This window comes from Podarcis pityusensis (genome assembly GCF_964106645.2).
Source record: "Podarcis pityusensis genome assembly, chromosome: 3".
Taxonomy (NCBI): domain Eukaryota; kingdom Metazoa; phylum Chordata; class Lepidosauria; order Squamata; family Lacertidae; genus Podarcis; species Podarcis pityusensis.
In genome coordinates, this window is record NC_138026.1 from 56,765,952 (window position 1) to 56,781,774 (window position 15,823).

Sequence of the window (15,823 nt, forward strand, 5' to 3'; positions counted from 1 at the left end):
GACACAGACACTGTGAGGAAAGCTGAATGTTTATTTGAGGGTCTTATCTTTGAGGAAGCAGGGAGGGGAAAGAAACCAACAGCAATCTTCCAGTACTGTTTGACTGAAAACAACCTAACGTACGCTGACAGGACTATGCAGCTGTTTAAAGCCTTTTGACTTGCTGTTCATCGTTAAGGATTACTTTTTTCTGTTTTTAAGTTTTATTGTGTACATATTGTTGTACGCTGCCCTGATATTTTTATGAGACAGCAGAATATAAACATATTGATAAATATTTTGAGGCTGACTCACAGTTTAATTACAGTGGTACCTTGGTTTAAGAACAGCTTAGTTTATGAACAATTTGGATTAAGAACGCTGCAAACCCAGAAGTAGGTGTTTTGGTTTGTGATCTTTGCCTTGGAATAAGAACATGTTTCGCTTCCTGTTGAGTGTGTTCCATTTGTAAATTGAGTCCCTCGAAAGCACACCTTGGTTTAAGAACGCTTTGGTTTAAGAACAGACTTCCGGAACGGATTAAGTTCATAAACCAAGGTACCACTGTATTCTCTTCTCTCTAACCTGAAAGCATGTATAAAAGGTAAAGGTGAAGGTACCCCTGACCGTTAGGTCCTGTCGTGGACAACTCTGGGGTTGCGGCGCTCATCTTGCTTTATTGGCCGAGGGAACCGGCGTACAGCTTCCGGGTCATGTGGCCAGCATGACTAAGCCGCTTCTGGTGAAGCAGAGCAGCGCACGGAAATGCCGCTTACCTTTCCGCTGGAGTGGTACCTATTTATCTACTTGCACTTTGACGTGCTTTCGAACAGGAGCAGGGACCGAACAACGGGAGCTTACCCTGTTGCGGGGATTCGAACCGCCGACCTTCTGATCAGCAAGCCCTAGGTCCTGAAAGCATGTATAATATTATCTAAAACAAGCCCCAGTTCAGTTTCTCTTTTTTCTATTTTGTATGTCATTCTGTGGAGCAAAAGAAAGAGCCTGTACACTGAAATGTATTTACAGACTATATATAGGCTTTTTTATTTTTTTTGCAGTACTCATTGGAACTGTCACCTCCCTGCACGTGGTAGCCATTTTTGTGGTGGCACCCACAACATGTCTATTATATGATAATATATACGTCTCATTTTTTACTCAGATATTCCTCTCCCTCACTATATATCTCTTCTAGGGCTATGCAATTTAATTGAAAGCTTAGGCTGTAATTGTTTGGAACCTGAGAGGACATTCCAGGGCCATAGAATATAGTAGATCTCCCTTGCCAATGCTGAAGACAGAGCTCCAGTATCAGAGATGGAGATCTGATGTCTGATTCCTCCTTTGCATTGCCTCCTCATTGCTACTGAATCCTCCAGTGCCCAGGCCCAAGGTCAGAGCTCCAACACTGGTAAGGTCAACAATGGGTGTGGGAGGTAGCAAGAAGTGGCAGGGAAATGCTTAGGACTCTGCATGGCCAAGCTTCTGAATCATACAGGGAGCCTCCATGTGTACACATGGAAATGCTGTAAAATGGTGGGAGGAGGTGCTAGAGGAGGTGGCCCATGTCTCCTGCATGTTAGTTTATGAACGAGTAAACTGATCTTCATAATAGGGCTTAAGTACATAGTAATAAAGCAAAGAGAAATCACGTGTGAACTGAATTTCATTTCGATATTAAACACAAATATGTTTCCAGCTTAATGAGTCACTACTACTATTATTCGTAGTACAGTGATACCTCGGGTTAAGTACTTAATTCGTTCCAGAGGTCCGTTCTTAACCTGAAACTGTTCTTAACCTGAAGCACCACTTTAGCTAATGGGGCCTCCTGCTGCCGCTGCGTTGCCACTGCACGATTTCGGTTCTCATCCTGAAGCAAAGTTCTTAACCCGAGGTAATATAACCTGAAGCGTATGTAACCCGAGGTACCATTGTAATAATATAATTCTTAATTTACGTACCATTCCTGTGTGCTTTAAAATATTATCTGCCTTCATAAAAAAACCAGCAAGTGGACACTATTATTCCTACTTACTGATGGGAAATTGGGGCCCACAGCCGAGATAGAATTTGAACCCAACTCTCCACAATATACATCCAGTTTCTAGACACCAAGGACTAAAAATGAGACTGAAGAGAAATAACAGTCACTGGTGGCTTAGTTTGTATGTTCCTTTGAACGTCTCTTAAAAAAAAAAAAAAAAGTTAATAGGAAAATTATTTCCATTTGCAGTTGTGTTATGCTTTTCCTACCCTGCTGTCTTGAGCTTTCAGTTGCCAAGGACAGAATGATGTGATTCATATTCTCTTTAATTGAAATGTCTGTTGCACACAGTCAGAACACATAACCGTAGCTTCTGACAAAAGTGGATGGGAATTCTGCCATTGACTTCAATAGGGAGTTAAGCTTGGCTCAGAGACAGACAGACACAAACAACTTCCTTGTGCTTTATTTTGTCAAGACGGTGGCAAATGTAATATTGTCAATGATCTGGAACTCATCTCCATATCCCAGAATTGTTTTGCTTTCCTCTAGCCTGATTTGCCAACAAACCTTTCCAACAACCTTTCACCCATGGTACCTAGAACTGTTGCCATATTCTAGATAATTTCAGCATTCCTTCTATCAACTTACTTTTGCATATTCAATTGCACCCAAAATTTAACCCTTTCTCTCAACTGATGAAACAACTCCCTAAGTGTTGCACTGTCTTCTGCTCAGGGATCTGGGGTCTAAGTCATGCCCCTGGTTGTTAGCCCTTCAAAGCAGAAACTGTGTCCCTCGAAGCAAATAAAATACTACTACTACTACTACTACTACTACTACTGCTACTACTAATAATTTATTTGTACCCCACCCATCTGACTGGGTTTCCCCAGCCACTCTGAGAGGCTGAGTTGCCTTTAAGTCTTATCTTAAACTCAGATTATGCTGGCATGCCTTCCTTTTCCAGAAGACCCTTTTTTCTTCTTCCAAATTTCAGTTTACAATAAGGAAGGAAGGCCAGCTCTGTTGCCATTGCAAGGAACTTTCTGGATGTCTCAGATCCCAGTTCTAGCATCTTGCTACTTATAGCATCTCAGTTTTACAGCCTCCTACTACAAATACAGGGACACGGGTGGCACAGAGCCTAGGACTTGCCGATCAGAAGGTCGGTGATTTGAATCCCCGCTATGGGGTGAGCTCCCGTTGCTCGGTCCCTGCTCCTGCCAACCTAGCAGTTTGAAAGCATGTCAAAGTGCAAGTACATAAATAGGTACTGCTCCGGCGGGAAGGTAAATGGCGTTTCCGTGCGCTGCTCTGCTTCGCCAGAAGCAGCTTAGTCATGCTAGCCACATGACCCGGAAGCTGTACGCTGGCTCCCTCGGCCAGTAAAGCGAGATGAGCACCGCAACCCCAGAGTCGGCCATGACTGGACCTAATGGTCAGGGGTCCCTTTACCTTTACTACAAATACAGCACAATGGCTTCACCAAAGGGATGTCCAAACTAACAGGATGTGGTCATATCCCTTTCACCATTAATATATCTGATTTCTTGGCTGAATGAACTGATCTGTTGACTGTATGCCTTCAGTTTTACTTGAGTTTGGCATGCTTCGTTAACTAAGCTGGCTTTCTTCCAGCCAGGCCTGCTGGGTGGATTATTCTATATTTTAATGATGTAATTTATTTGTGAATGGGTTAGACTTCAAACTGTACCTCACTTAAAATTTATTACACTTGTATTACACACCAATGTTCCTTTGAAGAACCCAGAACAGAGAATGCAGAGTAGTTTCTCATCTTTGCAGCTAACAGGGCTGATTCTACTTAGCTTCCGCTGCAGACCCATTCTATGTGTCTGCAGACTATTTGTGGCATCTTTGCCAATTCCGTTCTCTTTTCATTCTATGCTCATAATTAAAGCTTGGGTTGATGGGAGTTGGAGTCCAACAATATCTGAGGGATATCACATTGGGTAGCCCCGAGCTATGCTATCTTTTGAACTAGGCTAGTTCACCAGGTATGCAGCCACTGCTCATTAATATCTGTGTGGCAGCAACAGGTTGATTGTTCCTCAGAAATTGAACAACTATATAGCTCTCCTCACTGCCACTTACAGCTTCCAGAGCTGGAGTATCTGAGTATGCTTGAGAGGCCTACATCGCAGAGAACTATAAACTCAGGAAGTGCTTTAGTCTTGCCTTCCTTCCTTCCCCTCTTGTTAGTATCTTGATAGGTCTTAAAAATGGGGAACAGAAGAATTAAAGGCCCGATGATGGAGGAGACACACACTCCTCTCCTGGCTGGGTTTTCCAGAGCTTTGGAGACGTCTTGGAGAAAGAAGCCACTACTTAGACCATGCCGGCATAGCAGAGCTTTACAATGTTGATTGAAAGTCGATTCAAAAGATTTGTGCTTCAGCTTGGGTAGAGATTCATAGTCTACAGCTGGAGTCAATTATTTTGATTTCTTCTGGATATTTTTCAGGAGCCTAGCTGAGCTATGAGCTTGTCAGCATTATCAGTGATCCATGGACAGTATTATTAGCTTATCACCTTTAAAAATGATTTTATCACTCATGTTGGATTGATTAGTACTGCAGACACCGTCTCTGCTACAGAGGCTCTCAACCTTTGCTGCGCCATGACCACATGTTACAGCAGTAACAAGATTCTGGCATTCACTTCTGTAGTTTAGAGACTCCATGGCCTTTTCCTGTCTAGACATAAAGGAAGGGTGGTCTCCTGGATCTTTGCATGGGTATCATAAGAGTCATGGAATCAAAAGCAAGAACCTGCGTCCTGTTGTAAAATTCCACAGAAAAATACCAACAGTAGCAACTAGATCTCCTCCACATCCTATTACCTTCTGATCCTAAACCGTTTTGCTTGGAGGGGAAGGCCATCTGAAATCAACAATGATGGAGTCTACAGATTCATGTATGCTAATTACAGTGCAACCCTAAGTATATTTATCCAGGAATTAAGTCTCAGTGTGCACAACGAAACTTTCTTCTCAGTTCTTCAGATCATTCTGTTCAGTGGGAACTTCAGCACCTACAATGCTGCCCATTGGCTCTCTGTATGACTGGAAGCTTGGAGAGCTTAGGAGAAGGTTGTATAGCATTCAGGGTAGAAATCAGTTCTTTACTTACTGTCCCATCTTATTATGTTAATCTCCTCAATGGTGGCAGGGCAGAGGGAAGGACCTCATTTGCACTGAGCATGATGCAGCCTTTGCACAAATCTCTACCTCAATTTATAAAAATTGTGTTTATCACTGTACAAGTAAATTGTGAATGGAGTTTATCATTATCACCTCCTCTGCTTCACTACATAGTTTGTTGGTTAAAGTGAGGCAAAGCACAATGCAATATAATATTTAATCATGTACCTCAAGAGGATTTATCGAAAGCAGGTGCAATAGCAGAATATTTCTAGGGGAAAGTCCTATTTTATTTTTATTTTTTGCCTAATTACACCCATCTCTACTTTTGACATGGCTGATTCAATGCATTGTTTGTTTTCTTAAATTTGTACCACACCCTTTGGTGTTTAATTGGTATTTCCAGGTGGGTTAACAAGAATTAAATTTCTCTGTCTGTTGGAAATATATTATAAATGCATCTGTGTATATATAATATTAATATAATGTAATAATTAATAATATAATGCAACGTAGCAGTACTGGTTGGATCGTGGTGCTGATAATGCCAAGGTTGCAGGTTCGATCCCTGTATGGGACAGCTGCATATTCCTGCATTGCAGGGGTTGGACTAGATGATCCTCAAGGTCCCTTCCAACTTCACAATTCTATAATCTCTTACATGCAGGTGACTGAGCTAATGGGAAGAAAACCATGTCTTGGAGACATCTATCTGGAGGAAGGAGAAACAGATATATGTATTAAATAGAGACAAAACCAATAACTGATAGAAGTAAATGAGAGGAAGACGTCTAAAAGATGGACAATCAGATGGGAAAGAACATAGAAGAAATGCAATAAAGTTCTTTTTAAAAAGTAGTTTCAGAAGAATTGTGGAATTTTTTTTGTACACAAAGGTATCTAGCATTTGTCATAGCCATCCACATAGTACAAAAGGAATATTATAAAAATAAGCAAACAGTTGTATCTAACCTTATGAGAAAAAAATAAGGAAAAATTTAAGGAAAAATAAGGTAAATCTATAAGGCAAGGGGAGGAAGTGCTGGATATGTCAGGAACAAAAATCTAATTTCTTTCCTCTGTGGTGTGTGTGTGTGTAAAAAGGCAGTTAAATATTGGAGGATGGTGTTGTGATTAATTGGGGAAATGTGAAATAAATATAGTCAAATCCAGTGATATGCTTATTAAACTATATAGTCAAATATAGTCAAATCCAGTGATATGCTTATTAAATCATATTAAAGGAGACATTCCAGATGAATAGCAAATATCAGTTCTATCGATTCTCACGCTTGCAAGATGTTTATATGGGAAAACATGGGAAAGCAATCAGATTCTCTCTAGGAAGGAATTGTTGCAAAAATTATGGGAGCTGATTAAAATTACTGAATGGACAACTATATTAAAAGGTGCTCCAAATTTCAGAAAAAAAACTTACACAAATGGATCCCTATGACCCAATATATTAGACAGAAGCTGGATTTTGGAGGAACAGACATAGAATATATATTACTTTAAATTACAATGTGTTTTAATGTGGGTTTTTTTTGGCTTTTTGTTGATTTTAACTGTCTTTAAATGGTTTGAATTGTTATTTTAAACTGTTTTTACTGATAATTTATGTCAAGCTTTTAATAATAATAATAATAATAATAATAATTTATATCCCACCCTCCCCAGCCGAAGCCGGGCTCAGAGCGGCTGAGTAAAATGATACAATATACTAAAAACATTTCATTATAAAATCAATTCAAATCAGATTAATGGCAACCATTGGGCTAGTGTTCTGTGAGGATTTTGCATTTACACCTAATATTTATACAATAATAAATAATCAACCTGTTGCAAGATAAAATGGCAAGGTAGATAGGACTAGCAGAAGAATTTTGTACAACACAAGACTGGCTGGCAGGGAGCTGGTTGTGACACAGACATGGCCTCTCAGCTCCAGCATTGCTTCCATGATCCGTTACAGTGCAGGAATGAGGCATGGCAGTGGTGGCATCAGTGAAGTACAGTGTGATAAAGAAAGTCCATGTAGGAAAATAATAATAATTTCCAAAGTAATAGTAAAAGGATACTGAAAAGAATGATTTGTTTTAAACTAGTAGAAATTAAAAGGTAGAAATGACTGGAGGAATCAGTAACACAGCAAGCATGGAACAATAGTGACGATTTTGGCTTATGTTTCTAGGAGAATGAAATAGCAAAAATGGATAGAAAGAACAATTGTACAAAGATCAAGATTTCTTTTAAGATGCTCGGCAGTAGAAGAAAACAGATGGGTAAGCCAGATGTAGGGATTAAACCAGAAGCAGGAATTAATTGGAAGAAGGCAGTTGCATTCCTCCTTCTATGTACAATTTCCCTACATGTGACTAATGTGTGAATAGGGACCATCAGACTGAGAAAAAGAGTAAACAGTGTAGGAAGAAATTTAAAGAGCATGGAACAAAAAGAAATCTTCATCGGTGAAGATTGATATAATGGACTACATGTTAACATTTCCTCTCCCCCCCCCCCCATGGTAAATCTTTATTAGTTTAAAATACAGGCACAAATTATAATTTACAACGGAGGTAAGTATAAAAGAGATAAATAAAAAAGAAAAATCAAGACAAAAGAAGAAAGAAGAAAGAAGAAAACAAAAGTTATACAAAAGCATAACAATCAAATAAAAAATTATGTATAAAACTTCCAATCGTTCTCATTATACTGTTTATATAGTCATGGTTTTGTTGCATAGCTTTGCATTATATCATTTTTCATTTATCCCAATAAAGTATTTGTTTCATTCATTTTTTGTTTACAAGTATTCAAGTTCGCTAATATGGTATTATTTGTACAGTATAGACTTAGATATTCTTTAAATATTTTCCATTCTCCATATACTTTCTGATTAAAAGCTCCTCTAACTTTTCCCGTCAATTTTGCTAGTTGGAAATATTCTGTCATGAGTGTCTGCCATACTGTTATCGTTGGTGTTGTTTCACTTTTCCAATTTCTCGCCACAAGTATTCTTGCTGCCATAATTGCGTACATGAACAATGGTCTTTTTAAAATTTCTATTGGTAATATTCCTAATAGAAAAATCTCTGGTCTTTTTTTAACTGTAAATTTGAATAATTTCCCTATCTCTTTCTTACATCTCCAACATGTTGGTGACCTGCCTTTATACATTTTAGCAAGTTTTAACGGGGTATGATAACATTTCCAGAAAGAGCTGTCCTCATTCTTTTCTGAAAGTAGCTTCTGTCTGTCCATGCACCTGATATTGAAACTTTAATAATGTGTTTCACTGGCAGTTAGGGATGGGAAATTCTGTCATTTTTGTTATCTCTCAGGTTCTCATTTTTCTGACCTAAGTTCACATCTCCACATTTCCACCGCAGTTTGCTTTTTTTTTTTTAAAGGCCTCATGAAATTTCACTGGCATTTTAGTGCACCCCCCCTAAATACACATTTTTGCAAAGGAATTCTGACTAACAAAATGCATTTTTGCACCTTATTTTCACAAATGTATTTTAACGCACATGTTACCCCAGTATATGTATTTTTGTACACTTTTCTTGGTTGGAGAACTGCGTTGCAAAATTCAGGGAAGTGTGAATTTTGAAGGATGGCTGTCTTGTATTGAAAAGTATGAATTTGGTAGATTCACCTTTTAAATGTGCATTGAATTTTTCCTTCATCCCTACCGGCAATAAGGAGCAGTTTCTATGTGGCCATCTTATGGAAGAGTTGAAGATCAGGCATTTGGTGGAATAAGAACAGGGTATTCCCTACACATACATAATGGTTTGTGGTAGTGTTGATAAACTTGGTAGGGAAGACTTATTTGGGTGCCAACTGTCTGTCTTTCAGTATTTTATTCCTCCTTGCCACAATGCTGAAAAAAATCCCATTAATCTCCAACTTCCTGAAGAAGTCTTCACTAATGCCCCCATAAAGTCTCGCAGAACCACCATTGATTATTTTAATGTGAATAGGATCAGACTCTTTGGGCACCCGGTGACCAGTGTGATGTACTGTAAAGCAAACTGACATGCAGACAACACATTTTCAAAATATATTTCTGAAAACACTCAGGAGCACTAGGTCAGCAAAATGGAAAGCAGAAAACATGCATTTCCTGTCAGATTTGCAAGGCACATATCATAATTGTGGCCAGACCTATTTAAATGATACATTGGTAAAAAATTCTTCTGGTATTAAATGATCAAATGATACTAGGAAAAATTTACAAGGGAATGGCTGAAGGATGTGTCTAACTGGAAATATGTGGTTGAAAAAAGTTTAGGGATTTTTAAAATCCCTTGTCATACTGTAATCCGGGTTAGTGGTGAGCAAATGTTATTAGTACCTGATGCCTCTTCCTTGGCATATCATGTGAAAAGAATTTGGTGATCTCAGTCCAGTGTTTAATAAATAAATATCTTCCATTATGATAATCCACCAGGAGAAGAGGCACATATTCCAAATGACATAGTACAAAGTGCTTTGGCAAACTGTCCATAGAGAGTGGATATGAAGTTAACCATTGATGCTTCTGTTATGCTATTTCTGAGAAGTGTCAAGTGTGCCTGCTTCACTTTAAAAGTAAGAAGCCTCACTGAACACACTTGGAATAAACATGCACAAAAGATTGCACTGCTTTACATTATCACCAAACTACGAGGTTGGAAAAAGCCCATTCTGCCATCCTCTTGGGAACAGAATTTCAGGCAGAAGAATTTTAGTTTAGTCTTCTCCTGGACTGCATGCTGGTTTTCAGTGTGCAAGGAAAAAATAATAATACATGTGAGCTCACACTGTTCTCAGTTGCCAGGCAGTAGCAAGATTTTAAAAAGACGAAATGATGGTATAAAAGAGGAACCTCAGGTTCCAACACTTTATGCACAGCAATTTCATTTTAAAATGTCAGGTTTAACTTGGCATAGCCATTCTTACAGAGGAATCTAGATTTTCATTTGTATTCCAGGTCACAAGTAAAAGAAAATGTTACATTGACTCGTAGCCATCAGCACATTTTCTAGTCTGAGTAGAAATAAAAAGGTTACTTTTAAAGTTATTGTCTGAAAGAAAATTGCCCTTAGGATGAAAAGGGATCGGCTTTCATTTAACAAGGACCAACCACCACTACTGCTACTGCCTCTGGCAGGGAAAACTTCTGTAGGATATGATGGTGGCAACGATATTGTATCAGCATTGGGACCTGGTCCAGGGAGGTCATTGAAGATGCTAAAAAGAGACAATGGCATCATCATCATCATCATCATCATCAACAACAACAACAACAATAATTTTGTTATTTATCTGCCACCCATCTGGCTAGGTTGTCCCAGCCACTCTGGGCGGCTCGCAACAAAGTATTAAAAGCACACTAAAACCCCAAACTTTAAAAAATTCCCTGTACAGGGCTGCCTTCAGATGTCTTCTGAAAGTCATACAGTGGTACCTCGGGTTACATACGCTTCAGGTTACATAGGCTTCAGGTTACAGACTTTGCTAACCCAGAAATATTGCTTCAGGTTAAGAACTTTGCTTCAGGATGAGAACAGAAATCGTGCTCCGGCGGCGCGGCAGCAGCAGGAGGCCCCATTAGCTAAAGTGGTGCTTCAGGTTAAGAACAGTTTCAGGTTAAGTTCGGACCTCCAGAATGAATTAAGTACTTAACCCGAGGTACCACTGTACAGTTGTTTAACATTTGATGGGAGGGCATTCCACAGGGTGGGCAGCGCTACTGAGAAGGCCCTCTGCCTGGTTCCCTGTAACTTTACTTCTCAAATTGGGGCAGGGCTTTTCTCAGCAGGAACTAACAGGAACTCAGTTTTGGCACCTCTCAGGTGGGCGCCATTGCTGTTAGAAGAGAACAAGGGAGGCATTCACAGTGGGTTCTATCAAAAAATTGGTAACCTCCCCATTGAAAATCTATAGGTTAGAGAATACTAGCCAAGTTTGGGATCTCTTGATATTTGTCAAATCACGTCATGGTGGCAGTTGTGTTAATTCTGCAATACTATAGTCCACGGGAGGGTATCCCAGGGAGGAAGACAGTTTAATTTTTTTATTTTAAAAAAAAAATAAACCTAGAAGAGGATGGAAGAACACAAAAGCACTGTTCCACCCTTACTTCTGTCCAGCTGGTCTGGCCCACTAATAATTTATCTAATCCTACTAACGCACTGTGTACTTCTGTACAGACTACTGAAGTTATTTGCCCAGAGGACTTAAATATATATTTCAAAGTATTTCATCTTAATAATAGACAGAAACAGTGATTTCTGTAGATTAAATATCCAAAGTCATCTACAGAGGAAACCTGAGGCACGTAAGGACAGCTGCTGTGTTATAATGCAGAGTTTAGAGCAGAGTTGACTAGCCAGTGTTGTTGGGACTCCAGCTCCCTTCAGTCCCAGCCAGCATATTCAATGGTCAGCAATGATGGGAGTTGTAGTCTAACACCATCCAGAGGGTCATAGGCTCCCCCACCCCTGAACTGATTTATCTTTGAGAATTTCAGAGTATTCACTGGTCTATTATTTTCTATGGAACCATTTCTGAAGCAACTTACAAGTACGTGGTTGTTTAAGCTATCATTTCTTCCACTAACACAGACCTTCAACCACATTTGTATATTTTCTTTAGCGTTATTTCTTTTCATCTAGTTCATGATTCATTTCGTTAGGGAGCTGTTTGAATGTGAAGCCGTTTTTTTTTTGTATAAAATGTTTTTTTATGTGCAATATTGCCCTTATTCTAATAATAGCAGTACAGTCTAGAAATAGAAAACTAACGTCACTGACCACTTGAGGGAGATAGTGTGTTTTGTCTAGACAATAAAAGCTACAATAGTTCTTGCTAAGTATTCCTTTTCCAGATGGAAAATAATAGTTTAAAGTTTGCTGTGGATAAAAAAGATTCTTGGAAGAGATCATTTCACTTCATTTATGTCATTTGTCTAACCCTCTATAATAGTGGAAAGGTGTTTGCATAAATTTGGCCACTTTTGGTCTCTGTTTTAACCGCCCGAGCTACTATGTGCACTGAGTTGCACCTTGCCATGTATACTAGGAGTTGTGTGAAGGCAGACGGCACACAGAGAACTAAGCATGAATTACCGTATTTTTTGCTCTATAAGACTCACTTTTCCCCTCCTAAAAAGTAAGGGGAAATGTGTGTGCGTCTTATGGAGCAAATGCAGGCTGCGCAGCTATCACAGAAGCCAGAACAGCAAGAGGGATTGCTGCTTTCACTGCGCAGTGATCCCTCTTGCTGTTCTGGCTTCTGAGATTCAGAATATTTTTTTTCTTGTTTTCCTCCTCCAAAAACTAGGTGCGTCTTGTGGTCTGGTGTGTCTTATAGAGCGAAAAATACGGTAACTTTTAGTACACTATAAGTATTTGTGGAGTATTTGCACTGAAGTATATCGTGTGGTTTCAGCAAAGAACTGAAAAGGCTATGTTAAAAATTGAAAGAAGAATAAGAAATACAGCTCCATTGCCATTTCCCCTTTGGGGTGGTGGGTGTGTATGTCCTATCTGGGTTAGAACATTTTTTTTATTACCATATGAAATATATTTTAGGTATGTGTTGCAAATTAACTTTCACTTTTGGACTAGCAGGGTTTTTTATTGCGGGGGTCAGGCACGTATAACTTTTCCCACATCTGTGAGGCATGGTGCTGCACACTTTTATTATCTTCTCCATGAAAGAAAAGGATCTTACACTGCCGGTAATAAATGTCATTTTACATTCAGATCTATTGATGATTGATGATGCGAAATTAGATGCAGCCAAAGATTTCCATTGTGAGCTATCGTTAGGAAACACAGGAAACAAAAAAGGAAATAAAGACATACTTCTCTGCTGCAACCTCCACATACATGTGCATGCACACACAACACACACACACACAATTTCCCCACCACTGATTGGTGACATTTCCATATATAGTTAGGAGTGAGACTCTCTTTCTGAAAATGGCATTTAAAACTTTCCCTTTTTAAGGAGCAAGCACCACTTTGGCAAAGCAACCAACCTGAAGCACATTCATTCTTTTGGTCAAAACATTAGCAGAGCACTTTGTTAACAAAATGTTCAGGTCACGACAAGGTCAATGCATGAACTGTAAGCCTTTTTATGAGCTAAATGTTTCCAAATAGCACTCCAAGTTGAAAGTGCTGAAAGTAAACTCTCCTCCTGTAAACAGGCAGCCGCTGAGCCAAAGGACGTTTTCGTGATTCAGCACTGATGACTTTGCAGTGCCGTACACTTGTTCCTTGTGGAAATTCAAAACACAACACTTAGAAGGCAACTATCCCTCCCCTTACACACACACACACTTGGGGTGTGATGGAGTCAGAGTTAAGGACTTTAAAGCCCTATTTATTTCAGCTGGCGACAGCTAAACACACCCTTAATTTCCTATGGAAACTGATGCTAAACTTGAGCAGGACCATTCATTTGTTTGGAACTGGTTGCAATGAATCGCATTCACAAGTATTAGTGCTGTGCAGAAATCTGTCTTTCTGTTTCTTGAACACTTCCTCCCTCTGTGAGGGCTCTTGAAATTTTTCCCCGAGAATGTCAGTTGGTGTGGAGCTTACCATATCCTTGTGAGGTGGCCATGGGTGATGTGCCTCTGTTTCTTTCCAGAAAATGTTCTTCTAGCATTTTGCAGCCTCCCTGGCTGCCTGTGCTTCCTAATTTGAAAAAAAAGTCCCATGAAAAGAGTAACCCCAAGATACCTTCTCCTTGGCTTTGATTAAAGTACAGATACCCAGTTTATTTCTTTAAGCCTGTCTCCAAAATGCTGTTTACTGTGAGGACGGTGCTGCTAATATATGCCCCCCCCGATATCCATGCTACATCATTGAAATAATAATAATCATCATTGAAATAATAATAATAATATATTTGTATCCCACCCACCCTGGCCAAGGCTGGGCTCAGAGCGGCTAACATCATAAAAACAACACAATATGCATAAAAACAGACATCACTTAATTAAAATACATCTTAAAATTAATTCAGACTCTCTCATTCCCCTTCCCCATTTAATCAGGATTTACCCTTTCCCTGGAAAGTCCTACCCATTTTTTTTGGTTTTTAAACAAACCAACAGCACCTGTTGCCATGTATGCAATATCTGAATGATCCATTTGCAGTATTAAGCCCCCTGTCCGAAGCCACAGTAACACACAGATCATGACTGTAATCATCTCTGTGTCACATTTAATGACACTTCTACTCCTATATGAGCTTCATTATACTTCCCCCTACCCCTTTTAATATTTTCCTTCCATTCACACTTCTCTTTCTCTTTCTGTGGCAGTAAGTCAGACTGGATCCATCACTGGCAAGATCACTTCCCCGGGAGAAGCAGAGGAAGGATGTCAACACATTCACTCTTGTTTATGGCCTCCTCTGCTTTCCTCCCATCATCTCCCTCAATCCCCAGTCTTGAGGATCCATGACAAAGCTAAAGTATACCCTTCAGTTCTTTCAAGGTTACAGTCTGTTAAAGAAACGAGGAAACACGGGGAGGGAAGAGAGAAAAAGTCTGTCCTCCTTGAACAAAGGAGCCTCTCAAAGTAAGTAGATCCTCTTTCTTCATCAGGTGAGAATTCTTTTTTTATTTTTTTTTATAAAAGCTCCTTTATCAGTCAGATTGATCTGGAGAATAAAAGCAGCCTTTGAAGCAACTTAATAAGGAAAGGGGGAACCTGGTGGGAAATTTTAGGCATAGCTTGCATTCTCTTCCCTAACCTTTGCTTCTCAGTCCTTGCCCTTCTGTCATTTGCTGCTAGCTTTTCAACATGAGGCTTGATGGGATAGTGAGTAGCATTACCAGGTTTCATAACCCTGTCGAAGGCAAAGCGGACAGAGGCTGAAAGTGGCAGTGGAGCAGCGTGGAGTAATAGGAGCGGGCTGGGAAGTGCTCAGATAACCTAGTCTTGTCCAGTGCAGGCCATCCAGGCCTTGATGGATCACATATAGTGGTTGCCTATGTTGAGAATGCAAAACCAGGGTGATTTTCAAGCATGAGGTGGGAGGGGCGCAGGACTTCATTTACCTTGACCCCTCACAAGTGGTATAAGTCCTGCCACTGGGGTTAAGTCAGGTCTACTAAGAATCCTGATATTGCTGTAGTTGTCCAGCACTTTCAAGACAGTTTTGCCCAATTGGAGTTCAGAGTTCCAGTTTCAGGCCACCACCCACTCTCTTTCAGACACGAATAGCACTTTGCCTTAATCCAGTTCCTTTGCCTTTTATATACAGTGGTACCTCTGGTTATGTACTTAATTCGTTCCAGAGGTCCGTTCTTAACCTGAAACTGTTCTTAACCTGAAGCACCACTTTAGCTAATGGGGCCTCCTGCTGCCACCGCGCTACTGGAGCATGATTTCTGTTCTCATCCTGAAGCAAAGTTCTTAACCTGAGGTACTATTTCTGTTTTAGCGGAGTCTGTAACCTGAAGTGTATGTAACCTGAAGCGTATGTAACCCGAGGTACCACTGTACCCATATTTCATTCATAAGCTAGATCAGTCTTTCTCAAGGTTCCCCAACAGCATCTCCAAACTTGAACCCAGGGACAGAAAGTTCTTTTATCCATTGGGAATCTTTGTCTCTCTTTGCATGGACTAGCACTGTTAATCCAAGAGCAAAGCGTGAATAAACACA

At 39.8% G+C, this 15,823-nt stretch overlaps 1 long non-coding RNA gene across 1 annotated transcript in view; it reads right to left on the minus strand.

Moving 5' to 3' along the window:
- Positions 1 to 15,823, minus strand: part of LOC308473933 — a 277,759-nt gene that overhangs the window by 95,347 nt on the left and 166,589 nt on the right. The gene's annotated exons all lie outside the window — the stretch shown is intronic.